Source organism: Miscanthus floridulus, chromosome 5, assembly GCF_019320115.1.
Source record: "Miscanthus floridulus cultivar M001 chromosome 5, ASM1932011v1, whole genome shotgun sequence".
NCBI lineage: Eukaryota > Viridiplantae > Streptophyta > Magnoliopsida > Poales > Poaceae > Miscanthus > Miscanthus floridulus.
Window position 1 is genome coordinate 126,271,286 of NC_089584.1, and position 17,856 is coordinate 126,289,141.

The 17,856-nt window shown below is 42.0% G+C and overlaps 1 pseudogene; it reads right to left on the minus strand.

The window, feature by feature from the left end:
• Positions 1–5: 5 nt before the first annotated feature.
• Positions 6–15,440, minus strand: LOC136455304 (probable phytol kinase 2, chloroplastic; annotated as a pseudogene).
• Between the last annotated feature and the right edge of the window lie 2,416 nt (positions 15,441–17,856).

The following is a 17,856-nucleotide window of genomic DNA, read 5'->3' on the forward strand; positions in this document are numbered from 1 at the left end:
TGCAGCTAAGAGACCACGAGGCCTAAAGCCATGTACCATGTTTCCTCAATAAAGCCAAAAGTGTGGAAGTAATGCATGTACCTGAATAAATGAGACTGAATGATTAAAAAGAAGTTGATGCAACTGAGAATTCAGTAGAGGTTAGACATTACCCAACGGAGGCCAGAAAACCAGCCAACACCATTGCTATGTTTCCAGCATATGATTTGTTGGGGCTGTATGGAAGCTTTTCTTTACCTAGGCGTCTCCCAACAACATCAGCTATACCTGGGAATGCATAAATCAACATTAGCAGAATAGGGCCATATTTAATTCTCGTGTTTGTAGCATGAAACTATTTGGAATATCCAGAAATATGATTTTCCTTTTATAAATTAAAGAGGAGCAAGTTAAAGACATATAGTTTCCAGTAACTATGCCAATGAGCTAACAAATTATGAAGCATACAATTGATTTATTCTAGGATCAAAGGAGTGAAATGCAGATATATTAACATACCATCCCCAGCACATAAGTTGCATATAAGTGCTATAGCAATGGTGAGTTTCTCGATAATATATAGAAGTGGCAAAAGTTATAGTAGCAGCATAATACAGTGGGCCTTTGAGAAGTTCCCTGTGTCCAAGATAAAATTCAGTCAAGACATGGCCATGACCTGAAGAGTCCAAATAAGAACAGAAAAATCAGAGGAAAAACAGTAGCAAGAACAAATATTGGTACATGTAAATGAACCTGCAATCTCCAGAGAGGCTCATTGGTTTAACCATAGCTTCATTTTTCATTAGTCCAAGCCCCAGTAGAAACATCCTTATAACGTTAACCCCTGGTGCTAGCGCAGCAAGTTAAGGAGCATACCATCCAGAGCTGTAATAAATGTCAAATCTGAACACTGAAATGTTGACATACAATGACAGGGCATCTCAGAATCTATTACCTAAAAAGAGGCCAACAGAGCAAGAACACCAGCCCAACAATTATATGAACAAGTTTCCTGCTAAGTTTCTACATAAAAATAAAGTGCATTTTCAATACGGACAGCCCTTCGACTCCAGACTGGAATTATAGAAAAAACTGGTTGCACTGAGGAATTAGTCCAACGGTATATTTTCCTTGCTGCCACAGAATTTCTTTTCACTATTTCCAAGTGTATTTAATAACAGCTGCAGAACTCTCACAAATTTACCTAAGCTCATCATTCGCCACTAAGCAATTTAGGCTATTTATGTGGGATTTGGCTACTAGCTAGTTAATCGTCAATTCCTTCTAAAATATGCTACCTGACAGTAATAGTGCAACGAACACTTCTGAAAGGCACAGCTAATACTTAGCACTTGGCAGGCAGCAAGAGCTCCTGCCCTGTGTCTGGTACCTAAACTTTTGACAAGCACAGTTCACAGGATCATACCAACTCCCAGTTCACTCTGCTATAATTCATACACCAAGCTAATGCAATGCAGCAGTGGCCTTCTTACTGCTAGGTAGTAGTTACCGGATATTCTGACGCTAGTACTCGTAGTGCTACTTGACCGCTAGCGATTATGTGACACACTAAGTTCTCTAACTGGCATCAACAGCAACGAGCGAACGAATTATTGTTTAGTTCAAACATGCAATTTCTACTACCTAAACCCTAAACCCTAGCATGCCGCGGCGGGACGGTGGATGGTGGCGAGGGCGAGGACGAGGAGGAGGGCGGGGTTGAGACGGCCGGCGGCAAGGTATCCGGTGGCCGGGGGCGACGGGGGAGGAGGCAGGGGTGGGAGAGAAGGGCTGCCGTCGACGAAGAAGAAGGTGGGGAGAGCGGGCGCCGTGGCTGAAGGAAAAGGTGACTAACACTTAATCAAAACGTCAGTCCCTGTCCCTGAGACACACCCAAAAAATATAGGTTTATTATTCGATAATGCTTGGCCACGGGTGCCCGAACCGTCCGAACAAGGCTCCTCCACTCATCCGTTGTCTCTCTCAGGAAAAAAATCTCCACTGCGCTTATCCGCTCGTCTCGGCGTGGGCACGTGGCCGCTCATCCACCTGTTGTTGGCATTCCTTAGCATCACCTTAATACTAAGTTGTCATTCGTAGCAATGATGCCAGAAATGTGTTGGTTGGTAATTATTAATGACACTTGTAAACTCAGAGAATATATATATATATATATTAAGTATCCGCAAGCATACAAATAATATACCATTGTAACATTTCACCTAGGAGTATACCAGGTATCGTTATTTATATTTTCCACAGGGAGGAGCTATGGGGTGGCAAGAGAGGTGACAGGTGGGCCCTCACAATCACCACAATCAGAGCTGGAGACAATCACCAACCTCCGCTCGACGATCCTCGCTGCTCCAAGTTGTCTAGGTGGCAGCAACCACCAAGAGTAACAAAATCCCACAGCAAAACACGAACACCAAGTGCCTCTAGATGCAAACACTCAAGCAATGCACTTGGATTCACTCCCAATCTCACAAAGATGTTGAATCAATGATAGAGATGAGTTGGAAGGCTTTGGCTAAGCTCACAAGGTTGCTATGTCAATGCAAATGGCCAAGAGAGTGAGCTTGAACCGGCCATGGGGATTAAATAGAGACCCCCATGAATAGAGCCGTTGGCTCAATTATTGGGCAGACTGCGGGATGACCAGACACACCGGTCATGTGCACCGAATGCACCGTTCGTGTATACCGGACGCGTTCGGTCGCTATCTGACCGCCACGTGTCCAATTCAAACTAAAGTAGCCGTTGCTGCCACACATTCACCTACAACCAGACGCTCTGTTAGAAACGACCGGACGCTGAGCCACAGCATTCGGTCGAGTCCAGAAAGCTCCCAGGGCCGACCGGATGCGTCCGGTCACTCCAGACCGGACGTAGGAGACGTAGCGTCCGGTCGAGTCTAGAGAGCTCCTAGAGCCGCTCTGGGTTGACCGGACGCGTCCGGTCACTCTGGACCGGACACTTCCAGTGTCCAATCAACTGTTACACTGAACATCGGCTTTGTTGATTCACACCGGACATGTTCGGTCGCTCTTCTACAATTTAGTACCGAGCCACATACCGGACGCGTCCGATCGCTATACCGGACGTGTCCGGTCACTCTGTGACCAACGCTACTAGCTCCTTTTCATCTCTATCTTCTTCACCCTTGCTCAAATGTGCCAACCACCAAGTGTATCACCTTATGCACATGTGTTAGCATATTTTCACAAACATTTTCAAGGGTGTTGGCACTCCACTAGATCCTAAATGCAAATGCAATGAGTTAGAGCATCTAGTGGCACTTTGATAACCGCATTTCGAAACGAGTTTCACCCCTCTTAATAGTACGGCTATCGAACCTAAATGTGATCACACTCGCTAAGTGTCTTGATCACCGAAACAAAATGGCTCCTACCATTTATATCTTTGCCTTGAGTCTTTTGTTTTTCTTTCTCCTTTTCCAAGTCCAAGCACTTGATCATCACCATGGAATTTCCATCATCATGTCATGATCTTCTTTTGCTTCACCACTTGGAGTAGTGCTATCTATCTCATAATCATTTTGATAAACTAGGTTAGCACTTAGGGTTTTATCAATTGATCAAAACCAAACTAGAGCTTTCAATCTCCCCCTTTTTAGGTAATTGATGACAACCCTTTCACAAAGATATGAATTGAAATTCAATTGAATCCATGTTGCTTGGCCAAGCATATTTACCATGTGTAAAAGGATATGGACAAGTTTCATGAACACCAAATGGTAGCAATTGCTCCCCCTACATATGTGCTAAGAGTTTGGATTGTAGCTTGCATATATGCTTAGATAGGAAATATGGGAGACAATGTCTACCAAATGATGCTAAGGTATACAAGATGGACCTTTGAAGCGTGATACCAATCGGAGTTGCACCTATATACCATCCTTAGCACCATGGTTAGCTCGATACCACTTGGAAACTTGGAAATAAAAGCACTAGTTAACCTATGCATGCTAATTTTTCATTTCATCATTCAAACCTACAACTAGCATACACTACACAAGCATGGATACTGAAATTTAAAACTTGTGCCATGCAAGCAAACATATGAGATGCACATTCAAATGCACCATACAAGTTCATGAGCTTGCTCCCCCTACTTGTGTGCTCAAAATTTTAATTGATCCTTTTTCTTTGTCACATCTCCCCCCCTATGTCATATTCTCCCCTATTACTTATATCTTGGTTTCTCTTCCCCTTTGTTGTCTTATCATACTATTTCTCCCCTTAACACTAATATCTTTGTTTTTCTCCCCCTTTGTCATCAATGACCACACATGTTCAAAATATAGATAGGTTGAGATTATCAATGTCAATCAATGGGGTGAGGATCATTTTTTTTCAAATTTGGTCCAATCTAGATCATTTGCCAAAGATATTTAACTCGGTTTGATCCAAGGACAAGCTTCTTCACACCTCTAAATAAGGGTTATCTTGTACCATGTTGAGTTAAACACTTAGAGCTCATTTTCTAGATCAAACACTAGGTTTACAAGCCCACAAACATGTCATATGCTACCACTTGACCAAATTAAGCATAGAAGCAATAGTGGTACACACAAATATCAAATTCATTTGATTTTTATGAATGAGCCTATTAAATGTGGAGGATGTCTAGATGCACTAAACATGTCCTTAGTAAGGATGTATGTTATGCCAATCAACTTTTACCTTGGATTACTTGAAGGAGAGACATGTTATATAAGTGGGGGGGGGTGCATCAACACATATTTGAAAAATCCAATATGTTCAACTCATTCCTTAGCTTACAAAACCTTTTCTCATCTAATGGCTTGGTGAATATATCGGCAAGTTGATCTTTGGTGCCTACACTCTCAATGCAAATGTCCCCTTTTTGTTGGTGATCTCTTATGAAATAGTGGCGGACATCAATGTGCTTTGTTCTTGCATGTTGAATCGGATTGTTGGTCAACTTAATTGCACTCTCATTGTCACATAGCAATGGCACTTTCTTGAACTTGATTCTAAAGTCACTCAAAGTGGCCTTCATCTAAAGTATTTGTGCACAACAACTACCGGCGGATATGTATTCTGCTTCGGCGGTTGATAATGCAACACTATTTTGCTTCTTTGATGACCATGAAACAAGTGATCTTCCCAACAATTGACATGTGCCCAAGGTGCTCTTCCTTTCAACTTTGCATCCCGCATAATCCGAGTCGGAGTAACCAACTAGCTCAAACTTTGCTTCTTTGGGATACCACAAACCAACATTTTATGTATGTTTCAAGTACCTCAATATTCTCTTTGTAGCCTTCAAATGACTTTCTCTAGGTGAGGCTTGAAATCTTGCATACATGCATACACTAAACATGACATCCGGCCTTGATGTGGTCACATAGAGTAGGCTTTCAATCATAGACCGATATAATTTTTGATCCATCATATTGCCACTTGCATTACTATCCAAGTTGTCATTTGTTCCCATTGGTGTACTAATGGCTTTGCTATCACCCATGCCAAATTTTTTGATCATGTCCTTGATATACTTGGCTTGACTCACAAATGTACCATTCTTCAATTGCTTGATTTGAAGACCAAGGAAGTAACTTAACTCTCCAATCATGGATATCTCAAACTCATTAGCCATCATCTTTCCAAACTCTTCACAAAAATCTTGATTGGTTGATCCAAATATGATGTCATCAACATAGATTTGCAATACAAATAAGTCTTTGCCAATCTTCTTGATAAAAAGAGTGGTGTCAACCTTGCCTATCATGAACCCTTTAGAGAGTAGGAAGTCCCTCAATCTCTCATACCATGCTCTAGGTGCTTGCTTCAAGCCATACAATGCCTTCTTCAATTTGTACACATGGTCGGGCTTCTCGTCATCTTCAAAACCGGGGGGTTGCTCAACATATACTTCTTCATTGATGTAACCATTGAGAAATGCACTATTAACATCAATTTGATAGAGCTTGATGTTGTGAGCACAAGCATAGGCTAGCAAGATTCTAATTGCTTCTAATCTAGCAACTAGGGGTATATGTTTCACCAAAGTCAAGACCTTCAACTTGTGTATAGCCTTGCACTACTAATCTTGCTTTGTTCCTTACTACTATCCCATCTTGATCTTGCTTGTTTTTAAAGACCCATTTGGTTTCAATCACATTGTGTCCCTTTGGTCTCTCTACTAATTTCCATACTTGATTTGTTATGAAGTTGTTCAATTCTTCATGCATAGCATTCACCCAATCAACATCTTTCAATGCTTCATCTATCTTCTTTGGTTCAATGGATGTCACAAATGAGAAGTACTCACAAAATGAAGCCAATCTTGATCTATTTTGCACACCTCTTGAAATATCACCAATGATAGCGTCCAATGGATGATCCTTTGCAATATTGATTGGTTGGAGGATTGGAACTTAATTGCTTGCACTTGCTTGATCATTGGGTTGAGATGACGCACTAGCCACTTGATCTTGTTCATTATCATGAGAGCCACTTGTACTTGCTTGATTTGTATCATCTTGCACATTTGAGTTAGAGAGCACTTGCACTTGATCATCTTCATCATCATTTACTTGTCTAGGCCTAAATTCACCAACATCCATATTCTTCATAGCATTTGAAAGTTGAATGCCTCTAACATCTTGCAAGTTCTCATTCTCTTCTTATGAACCCTTGGTTTCATCAAATTCAACATCATGAACTTCCTCAAGAGTACCACTATCCAAATTCCAAACTCTATATGCTTTGCTTGTAGTTGAGTATCCAAGTAGAAATCCTTCATCATATTTCTTGTCAAACTTACCCAATCTAGTGCCTTTCTTTAAGATATAGCATTTGCATCCAAAGACCAAAAAATATGCAATATTGGGCTTTCTACCATTCAAGAGCTCATATGGTGTCTTCTCTTTCAATGGGTGACAATAGAGACGGTTGCTACAATAGCAAGCCATGTTGATAGCTTTGGCCCAAAAAGATTGACTCACATTGTACTCACTAAGCATAGACATTGTCATATCAATGAGTGTTCTATTCTTCCTCTCAACAAGGTCATTTGATTGTGGAGTGTACTTGGCTGAGAATTGATGTCTAATTTCAAGTTCATCACACAACTCATCAATTCTAGTGTTCTTGAACTCACTACCATTGTCACTTCTAACTCTCTTGATGGTTGTTTCAAACTCATTGTGAATGCCCTTGACAAATGATTTGAATGTTGCAAACACATCACTTTTGTCCACTAGAAAGAATACCCAAGTATATCTAGTATAATCATACACTATCACAAAACCATATTTGTTACCACCAATGCTAGTGTATTGAGTTGGCCCAAACAAATCTATGTGCAATAACTCAAATGCTTTACTAGTGCTCATCATTCTTTTCTTAGGATGGGTGTTTCCAACTTGTTTGCTAGCTTGACAAGAGCTACAAAGCTTATTCTTCTCAAACACAACATCTTTCAAGCCTCTAACCAAGTCATGCTTAACCAGTCTATTCAATTGTTTCATTCCAGCATGACCAAGCCTTCTATGCCATAACCAACCCATGCTAGACTTAGTGAACAAACATGTATATAATTTAGCTTCATTAGCATTGAAATCAACCAAGTATAGATTCTCATATCTAAAGACTTTGAAGATCAAGTTAGAGCCATCTACACTTATGATCTCTACATCATCTACCCCAAATATGCATTTGAATCTAAGATCACAAATTGAGCCATGGATAGCAAATTGAAGTTCAAGCTCTCTACTAGCAACATATTGGAAATGCTCATGTCATTGGTTATTGTAATCTTACCAAGCCCTTTGACCTTGCCTTTGCCATTGTCACCAAATGTGATACTATCATAACCATCATTGCCATTGGTGTTGATTGAGTTGAACATTCTTGCATCACTGGTCATGTATTGAGTGCACTCACTATCAAGAACCTAATGCCTTCCTCTGGCTTTGCAATTGACCTATAAAAGAAGATCAATTCTTTTTAGGTATTTAAATTTGCTTGGGTCCTTGAATGTTAGTTACTAAGCTCTTTGGTACCCAAATGGCTTTCTTCTTTGAGCCCATCCATGGTGCACCAATGAACTTAGCCTTTACACCATTTGTACCTTTGGTAAGCACATAGAAAGAATCAAGCTTAATGGAGGATACATTAGCTTGTGACTTCTTGTTCATGCACTTTTGCTCTACATGACCAACTTGCTTGCAATTAGTACAAAACCGACCATTGTTCTTTATAAAACTAGTCTTGTGAGGAGCAAAGGCCGCCTTGCCTTTCTTGAGGGTATAGCCCAATCCCTCTTTGTAGAGAGAAGATCTTTGGCTACCCAAGCACATAAGCAAGCAGTCCTCACCACCATAGGCCTTAGCCAAGGTGTGAGTGAGCTTATTGACCTCCTTCTTGATGTTCTTATTCTCAACCATTAGTGAGGCATCACAAGTGAAACCATCACTACTAGATGAGGTGGAAGTAGAAATGCTACAAAAAGGGTTAGCGGGAGCAACAATGATAGGCATAGATAATGATTCATCAATTAGGTCACAAGTTAAGCCTACATTACAAGTCTCAACATGCTTCTTCTTATTTTGTTCATTAAGCAAAGAAGAATGAGCTTTTTCAAGCTTCTTGTGAGCCTTGCCAAGCTTCTCATGAGCTTCCTCTAGCCTCTCATGAGTTGCTTTGAGCTCATCAAGAGCTTGCTTAAGGGCTTTTACTTCCTTATTCTAGCTCTTGCATTCCATTCTCTTAATGTCAAAGTATTCTTTAGCATCTTCTAGCATGTCAAATAATTTATCTTTAGTGGGTTCATCATCATCATTATCACTATCATTTTCATTATTATGTTCCTCATCACTTCCATCATCATAAGTTTGTACCTTACTGGCCTTAGCCATGAAGCATGATGGAGTGTCAAAGAGAGAAGGCTTCTCATTGATAGCAATGCTTGCAAGTGCATTCTTCTTGGTGGTCTTGTCATCATCACTATCATCATCATCATCACTTGAGGAAGCATCACTATCCTAAGTGACTACATATGAACCACCCTTCTTATTCTTGAAGGTCATCTTGTCCTTCTTCTCTTTCTTTTCCTTCTTGTCCTTCTTCTTGTTCTTCTTATCATCATCTTTGTCACTATTGTATGGACATTGAGCAATAAGATGATCTTTGCTTCCACAATTGAAGCACCTTCTTGACTCTTCCTTGTTCTTGGATAAAGATTTCTTCCTTCTAGCATGGTAGCCTTTCTTCACCATGAACTTGCAAAATCTCTTGACAATGAGGTCCATCTTCTCATCATCATCATCCCATGAACCATCATCTTCACTTGATGCATCTTGCTTTGCCTTGCCCTTGGATGATGTGGCCTTAAACACCACACTCTTCTTCTTGTCATCCTTCTTCTCCCTCTTTTCTTCCTTCTCATCATCATCTCTATAAGCATCATCAGTAATGATATCTCCCAAGATTTGATTTGGTGTCATTGTATCCAAACCGGTCCTCACTAGCAATGTGACCAACATGCCAAATCTTGTGGGTAAGCATTTTAAGAACTTATGAGAGAAGTCCTTGTCATCCACCTTCTCACCAAGTGCTTTGAGATCATTGACAAACACTTCCAACTGATGGAACATGTCCGATACACTCTCATCTTCCTTCATCTTGAAGCTAGCAATTTTTCCTTGAGAATGTATGCCTTTGCACCCTTCATTGCCTTGGTGCCCTCGAATGATTCTTCCAACTTTTTCCAAGCCTTATGAGCCATCTTAATGTTCTTGATTTGCTCAAATGTTCTTTCATTGATTGCATCATGAATGGCACTTAGAGCAATGTCATTGTTTTGGAGAAGCACTTCTTCGGCCGCGGTGGGATTTTCTAGATCATTAATCTCAATTTTGGTTTCTACCACCTTCCATATATTTCTATTGATTGACTTGATATGTGTGGTCATCTTTGACTTCCAATATAGATAATTTGTGCCATCAAATTGGGGTGACTTCTTAGTGTTGTTGATTTGAGCCATTTTTACACCGAAGGTTGTTAAGCCTCAAATCACAGTGACCTTGGCTCTAATACCACTTGAAAGGTCCTAATGGCTAGAGGGGGATGAATAGCCTATTAAAAATTTCTACAACAATACTTTACAAACCGGTTAGACAATTATGAGGTGAAGCGAGTGTTGCGCTAGCCTACTAAAATTGCAAGCCTCCTACCACAATTCTAGTTTCTATAGTTTCTATTCATACAATGGCTATGTCACTACACCAAGTTAGTGTGCTCTCAAAAGCTAACTAAAGAGCCACACTAACCAAACTAACAAGCTCTCACAACCAGCTACACTAAAGAGCTTGACAACTAGTTTGCAGTAATGAAAAAGAGAGAGTGAGATGGTTATACCGCCGAGTTGAGGAATGAACCAATCAATCACAAGAATGAATACCAATGAAGACCAATCACCTCGGAATCAAATGTTGACACAATGATTTTTTACCGTGGTTCACTTGCTTGCCGACAAGCTAGTCCTCATTGTGGCGATTCACTCACTTGGAGGTTCACATACTGATTGGCATCACACGCCAAACTCTCAATAGGGTGCCGCACAACCAACATAAGATGAGGATCACACAAGCCATGAGCAATTCACTAGAGTACATTTTGGCTCTCTACCAGGGAGAGGTCAAGAACCCCTCACAATCACCATGATAGAAGCCAGAGACAATCACCAACCTCCACTCGACGATCCTCGCTGCTCTAAGCCATCTAGGTGGTGGCAACCACCAAGAGTAGCAAGTGAATCCCGCAGCGAAACACAAACACCAAGTGCCTCTAGATGAAAACACTTAAGCAATGCACTTGGATTCACTCCCAATCTCACAAAGATGTTGAATCAATAATAGAGATGAGTGGGAAGGCTTTGGCTAAGCTCACAAGGTTGCTATGTCAATGCAAATGGCCAAGAGAGTGAGTTGAACTGGCTATGGGGCTTAAATAGAGACCCCCCACGAATAGAGCCGTTGGCTCAATTATTGGGCAGACTGTAGGATGACCAGACGCATCGTTCGTGTATACCGAACGCGTCCGGTCGCTATCTAACCACCATGTGTCCAATTCAAACTAAAGTAGCCATTGCTGCCACACATTCACCTACAACCAGACACTATGTTAGAAATGACCGGACGCTGAGCCACAGCGTCCTGGTCGAGTCTAGTAAGCTCCCAGGGCTGACCGGACGCGTCTGGTCACTCTGGACTGGACATAGGAGACGCATCATCCGATTGAGTCTAGAGAGCTCCTAGAGCCGCTCTGGGCTGACCAGACACGTCTGGTCACTCTAGACTAGACGCTCCCAGCATCTGATCAACTATTACACTGAACATCGGCTTCGCTGATTCACACCAGACATGTCTGGTCGCTCTTCTACAATTTAGTACCGAGCCACATACTAGACGCATCTGGTCGCCACACCAGGACGCGTTCGGTCACTTTGTGACCAGCGCGACTAGCTCCTTTTCATCTCTATCTTCTTCACCCTTACTCAAATGTACCAACCACCAAGTGTATCACCTTGTGCACATGTGTTAGCATATTTTCACAAACATTTTCAAGGATGTTAGCACTACACTAGATTCTAAATGCAAATGCAATGAGTTAGAGCATCTAGTGGCACTTTGATAACCATATTTCAATACGAGTTTCACCTCTCTTAATAGTATAGGCTATCGAACCTAAATGTGATCACACTCGCTAAGTGTCTTGATCACCGAAACAAAATGGCTCCTACCATTTATACCTTTGCCTTTAGCCTTTTGTTTTTCTTTCTCCTTTTCCAAGTACAAGCACTTGATCATCACCATGGAATTTCCATCATCATGTCATGATCTTCTTTTGCTTTACCACTTGGAGTAGTGCTACCTATCTCATAATCACTTTGATAAACTAGGTTAGCACTTAGGGCTTCATCAATTCACCAAAACCAAACTAGAGCTTTCAATGTGGTATTTGTAGATCCTCACCAAGGCAATAGCAATGTTATGCCTTTCTTCCTACAAGTAAGGCTTATGTGGAGCTCATAGGAATGGTGATAACATGAAAGTGTATACTTGCAATACATATATTGTAAAGTCAAACAATGGATCCAAAGAGAGTTAAATCATACAATTGAATTAAGATGTGCATGTGTGTGGAATGTGGTGGATAAATATGCTGGCTAACCTAATTCTACTATGCTCCTTGAAAACTTATCTCTCTTTTGAAACTTGGAAAAATTTGCAAGAAAACATGGGCTATCTTATTCATCTCATTTTTTTAGGCGGGCATCGAAGTACCACTTGTTTTGGATATCTCGGACACTTATCCATTTTTCAACTCTCTTTTTTATGAATAACTCTTGCATAGCCCACGCTTCTTTTCTGCAATGAAACTTGTGAGAGATATCAAAATCTTGTAGTATTTTATTTGGTGGATGTAACCTATTAAGAATATTTTTAGTGTTTACTTCCAGTGTAGGAGTAGAATATTTTTGGGTGGATCCAGATGGAATGCATGTTTTTACGCCTACTCCCAGTTATAGGAGTAGTGCATATGTAAGTGGTGTATACGTGATCTTAATTTAAGAGCATGACAAACCTCTCATAAAGGTCAACAAAGCTTGACCAAACTCAATGCAAAAACAAGTAGCATAAAATGAGTGGAAGTTTTTCTAGCCTAAATATAAACATGTTTGACTCTAGTAGGAATTCAAGCTTTGTCATACAGGAACTCATCATGTTGCCTTTTTATGTTTTTTCAAAAGAAATCTCCAGAATTTTAGTATCACTTGGAACAAGATAAATAGCAGCTCAGACCTTCTCATATCTTATCCATCAATTACCTAGACTTAGATCAAGCATTTGCTACCCACGAGTTTCAAGTTCAGAGTAAATTCTCATGTCAAAACAGTCATATCCAAAACCCAGGAGAATTCAAGGCTGAAAACTAGGTACTTGAAAGAAATTATAATAGAGCAACTATTCATCATTTCCATTGTGAATCATCATCTTCAAGTTCTTTTTATTTATTGGCTCTTAAAAATAGAAATCAAAGCAAACTTTATACACACTCTTTTTATTTGGTTTTTATTTTTTAGATCACACCTACTAATATATAAAAGACAAGACAATTTTTATTTTGTTTTTTATTATGCATCTCTTTTTTTAAAATATAAGACAAACTTGAAAAATAAAGAAATAGCTAAAAGGAACAAAATACTAAAAAAGAAAACTTACCTTAGATAATGAGGGATCCTCCTCCCCTAAGCTGGATGTTGTCGTAGTCCTTCAGAATGGTGGGTCAAAGTTAAGCCTTTCGAACAAATAGTTCCAATTCTCATTCTCCTGCTGTTGGTGTTGCTGGATGTTAGTAAGGCGGTCTCCTACTTCTTGGCATTGGGAGTGCTGGTGAAGCGTGTTCTGGATGTCATGCTGCGTCTCTTCGATAGTGGTAAGCCTGGTGTCAAAGTGAGCATGCTCCACCTGCTGGTCATGATAGCTCATTGGCTGATCATGGTAGCCATGAGCAGAGAAGGACATGTGTCCTCTCTAGTGGCCGCTTGAAACCTCTTTGTAGGACTACTATTGATAGTAGTCAAAGTTGCCATCCTAACATTGCTCACTTGAGCTCTGCTATCAGGAGCTCTCAGGGTGATGAGGAGCGGGCTGCTCCCAACTAGCATGCTCGGGCTGGTGCATACGGGAGGATCCTGGCTGATCCTAGCCTGCATAGCTTGTGAAAGTCGGTCCCTCCAGAATCGGATCATCGCCATGGTACTTGGGCTGTGGGTTGCGAGTCAAACTTGTAGAGGCGCTCCTGCGCGGGGCTACCTCCTTAACCTATAAATCAAAGACAAAAGAATCCACCACATACAAACCGAGGTTCCGGTCTGGTAATGAAATCTCGGTTGTATAATCCATGTACATCATGACAAGTTTTCTATCCTTATTATTTTTTAACATGTGTGCTTGGACAAAATATTCATAGTCGATATACCAACGGGGAATGTCATCAATGTAAACAACAAAAGCATTTTCCAAAAGACCCTAAATTTTTGGCTATATGGGTGACTAGAGAAGTACACCCAACATTGTAACAACCCAGGTTTTCCAATAACCCAAAAACCCAAACTTAAAAATTATTCCAATAAACCCCATGCATGGTGAGTGTGCATACTAGGAAACCACCCATGTGGTTGCACAAGTAGAACCCAAGTTAGCATGGTTAAGCATTTTGCATTTAATTCAACTTTGAGTTGCTTCTTCATGATTTTATGTGCTGCATTAAAATCAATTAAACCTTTCAATAAACTATTGTGTGTTTGTTGCCAAACCTTTGGCCTAGACCCTAAAGCCCTATATGACCTCTAGTGGGCCCCACTGGGGTGTACACATGTTGGCAACACATGTATACATGCATAGGAGCCCTGGGTGTAGTGTGGAAATAGAAATAAAAATAGGAAAGGAATTAGAAAGAGGGAGAAAAAGAAAAGGGAAAGCAGCCCGAGCAGCCTAAGCCAGCCCAGTGCCGCGGCCCAAGCGGCCTCACCCACGCCCTCTCCCACGCCCGCAACCATACCGCCGTCGAACTAGCGAGATGGCCCAGCTCCGCATCCATGCTCCCACGCCCGTGTGGCCCAGCAATGGCCTGTGACCACGCCATGCATCGCGACACGCTGTCGCTATCGCTTTCCCACCGCTGACCGCTGGGCCCGCTTGTCAGCCCCTTCGCTCTCCCTCCCCTCCTCTGCTTTTTCTCACCGAGGCAGGGCACCCCGCCGACAAGTATCGAATGCCATGCCTCGCATCCCCACCACCCGTTCCGAAGGCGTTAGGCAAGGGCGCATGGATGGATGCCATGTCTGCAATCCTTGACACCCCTGCGCCTCCCCCTGCCGCACCATGCCATGCTTATGTCACCGTCATGGCCCTGTCACCATGACACCACCCCATCCACCTTTTTGACCGGATGTCACTCAAATTAGGGGTGCCAGCGAGCGCACAGCCACCCCCCGCTCATTAAAACCCTAAGCTAGAGCCCTTAATCACCCTCCACATGCCCTTTCCCTCCATCCGCTGTCCGCTGCCGCCATGGCTGTGAACTCCTTATAAAAGGGGCATGCTTGGTGCCCTAGCGTCCTTCCCATGCCCCACCACCACTAGCAGTTTCACCAACTGCACACCAAGACTAAGAGAAGGGAAGGAGAAGGGAGGAGGAGAGGAGAAGGTGAATGACCATGCCACTGCCGTCGAGGAGCCACCGTCGGAGGAGAAGACGACGCCCCAATCATCTTCCTTGCCGTAATGGTTTGGCACGGCACTGCTACACTTCAACACGGCCACGACTCGCCATGGCACCACCACCCTAACTTCATCCACCACCTTCGGTGAGCACCTTGGCCCCCTTGTCCACCGCCATTGAGTGTGCGTCATGGTAGCCTCTGTGTCCTCGACACCAGGGAGGGCCCAAGTTGAGCCTTTGGCCACCGCGCTACGCCACACGCACCTTCACGAACACTCACGTGGCCATGTCGAGCCTTGGACACTCGGGGACGCCGGTGTCCTACACGTGCATCGGGTGCGCTCACCATGGCTAGAGCATGGCCAAGGCGGAGCCGTTCCGTCGTCACCAAGCCGATAGAGGTAGGAAGCCCACTTCGGCAAGCCTCGCCTCACCGAGGGACACGACCCGCACTAGATGAAGGGGAAAGTAGGACCCATTGACACCAAAATTTGGTAAACTTACCTTGGAGAGGAAAGTATCAACCAATGATATCAAAGACATGAAAATCATATTTGCAAGCCAACCACAGGTTCAGTTAAGCTGAGTCATTTATGATGTATTGCCGGGTAGACAAAGGTTATTTGATATTCCAAATACTCGGCAAGGAGACGCAATCTAGTTTGATTAATCTACTACAGAGATCCTATGTGGACAAGTCCAAAAGAAGTATTATTGCCGACTTGGATATTTATATGTGAGGAAAAACAGGAAAGGAAATAGGTCAATGGTTGCTTGCAAGCAAAAGAAGTTACATGCATGCAAGATTGATCAATCCAAGAGAAATCATCAATTTGATCTTGCAAGCTAATAGAGAAAGAAATCAAGGAATATACACATATACGGATGTCTAGGTGCACATCAACGATGAGAAGCAAGGATGTGTATCTTGTATATGCATATATGAGGCTGGCTAGGGGTCATACACATACTTAGCAAAATAACAGTGTCTGCGTACCAAGACTTAAGACACAGTCGAACGAGGAGAGCCAGATAGATGGAGATTCACAGGCATGGTGAGGCATCACAGAATATGACTCCAAGTACACCACATTTGCTTGCTGAGATGTAAAATAAGGAAGGAAACCCGCATATGGCTAGAAGGAAGATACGCATGCAGGCTATGAGAAAGTCCATAGGGGGAGTCCTTGCACACGTCGGTCAAGGGGATATTATTTGGTAATTTAGGATTAAGGAAGGGTCCTTGTACTTCATAGGATTTTTTCAGTTAGACTATTCTTGTATGCAAAGCTAGACATGTCCCTATAAATATAAAGGGTATGGCCTGTTGTAAAGGGACAATCTCTCAATCAATCAATACAATTACTTTTTCAGCTTCACACCAACCCTTAGGAGTAGGAGTGGTGTAGAAACTCGGCGAGTTCTTCAACAAGCAGGGCTACATCGACTGATCGACCTTCGGCTTGTCTGTGACTACTATCATGACTTTTATTATTACTTGTAAGGCTACATCAGCCGACTGATCTCTTATGAGTTGTAGTAAAAATTAGTTATCGATTCATATTGTTGATTGTAAGGCTGCATCAACTGATTGATCTCTTACGAACTATAATATAGATCAAAGTTATCAATCTTGTGTTAACACACTTTTTGGTACGCCCGGTGGGACCACAATCGTTTGATCAGAAGTCAGAGATATGGATTCCGAGCATTGAAAAGTGCTTAACTCTACTTGGAGGCATGCTGCTACAATTCACGTATGGAAGAAACTATAGAAAGAACATGGCGTACCGTTGTAGGCTTCGTGTCTACTAGTACATGTCATTACTCCACCGTGTAGATCATCATGTTTTAAGAAGGAGCATTCATGCGGTTATAGTATGAAGATCCAGCAAGTAATCCAGGTTATGTCAGTGCGTCTACTGGTCCCAAGGAGTTAATGCATCTACTGGAGACTTGCATGATACATGCTACGTGTGCAAATCTGATTCCAAGGAGTTGGATTTGTTGACAAAGCAGACCGACGATCGTACAATAGATGAGTAGCCGATAGTCACATCGCCTTGTAGACAACCATTAAGTCTCAATGAATGTTGTAAAGATACATGAATCGGCTATTGGAGAGCGGAATCAAATTTTTAAGAAAGAGATCGGCTCGATACAATATTTTTAGTTCAAAATGCAAGCTGATGCCAACGGATCAAGACATCAATGCAAGCTGATGGAGCCTTTTATTCAGTTGGATTTGAGAGAATACATCACCAGACTCCAGTGCATCACATATGACTCGCTTGGTGAATGAAGACACTTGTACACATGATAAGAGAAAGCAAACAAGGGACATGCCAGATGAACAACACGTAATAGGAGTCATGTCTTTACCTAACTCATGGATGGAGGAGTCTCAGCAAATATATGTGATTTCTTTTTGTAGTTGGAAATATAAAAATTTAGATGGGAATTAATTGTTTGGTCGGAAAGCTCTGTACAGATGTCAGATATCGGTATCAACCATGCAAGGCCAAACGAAGTAAGAGGGATTAGGAAAGCGAATTGGACTTATGCTCTCTCATCAGTTACTTCTTCACTGATG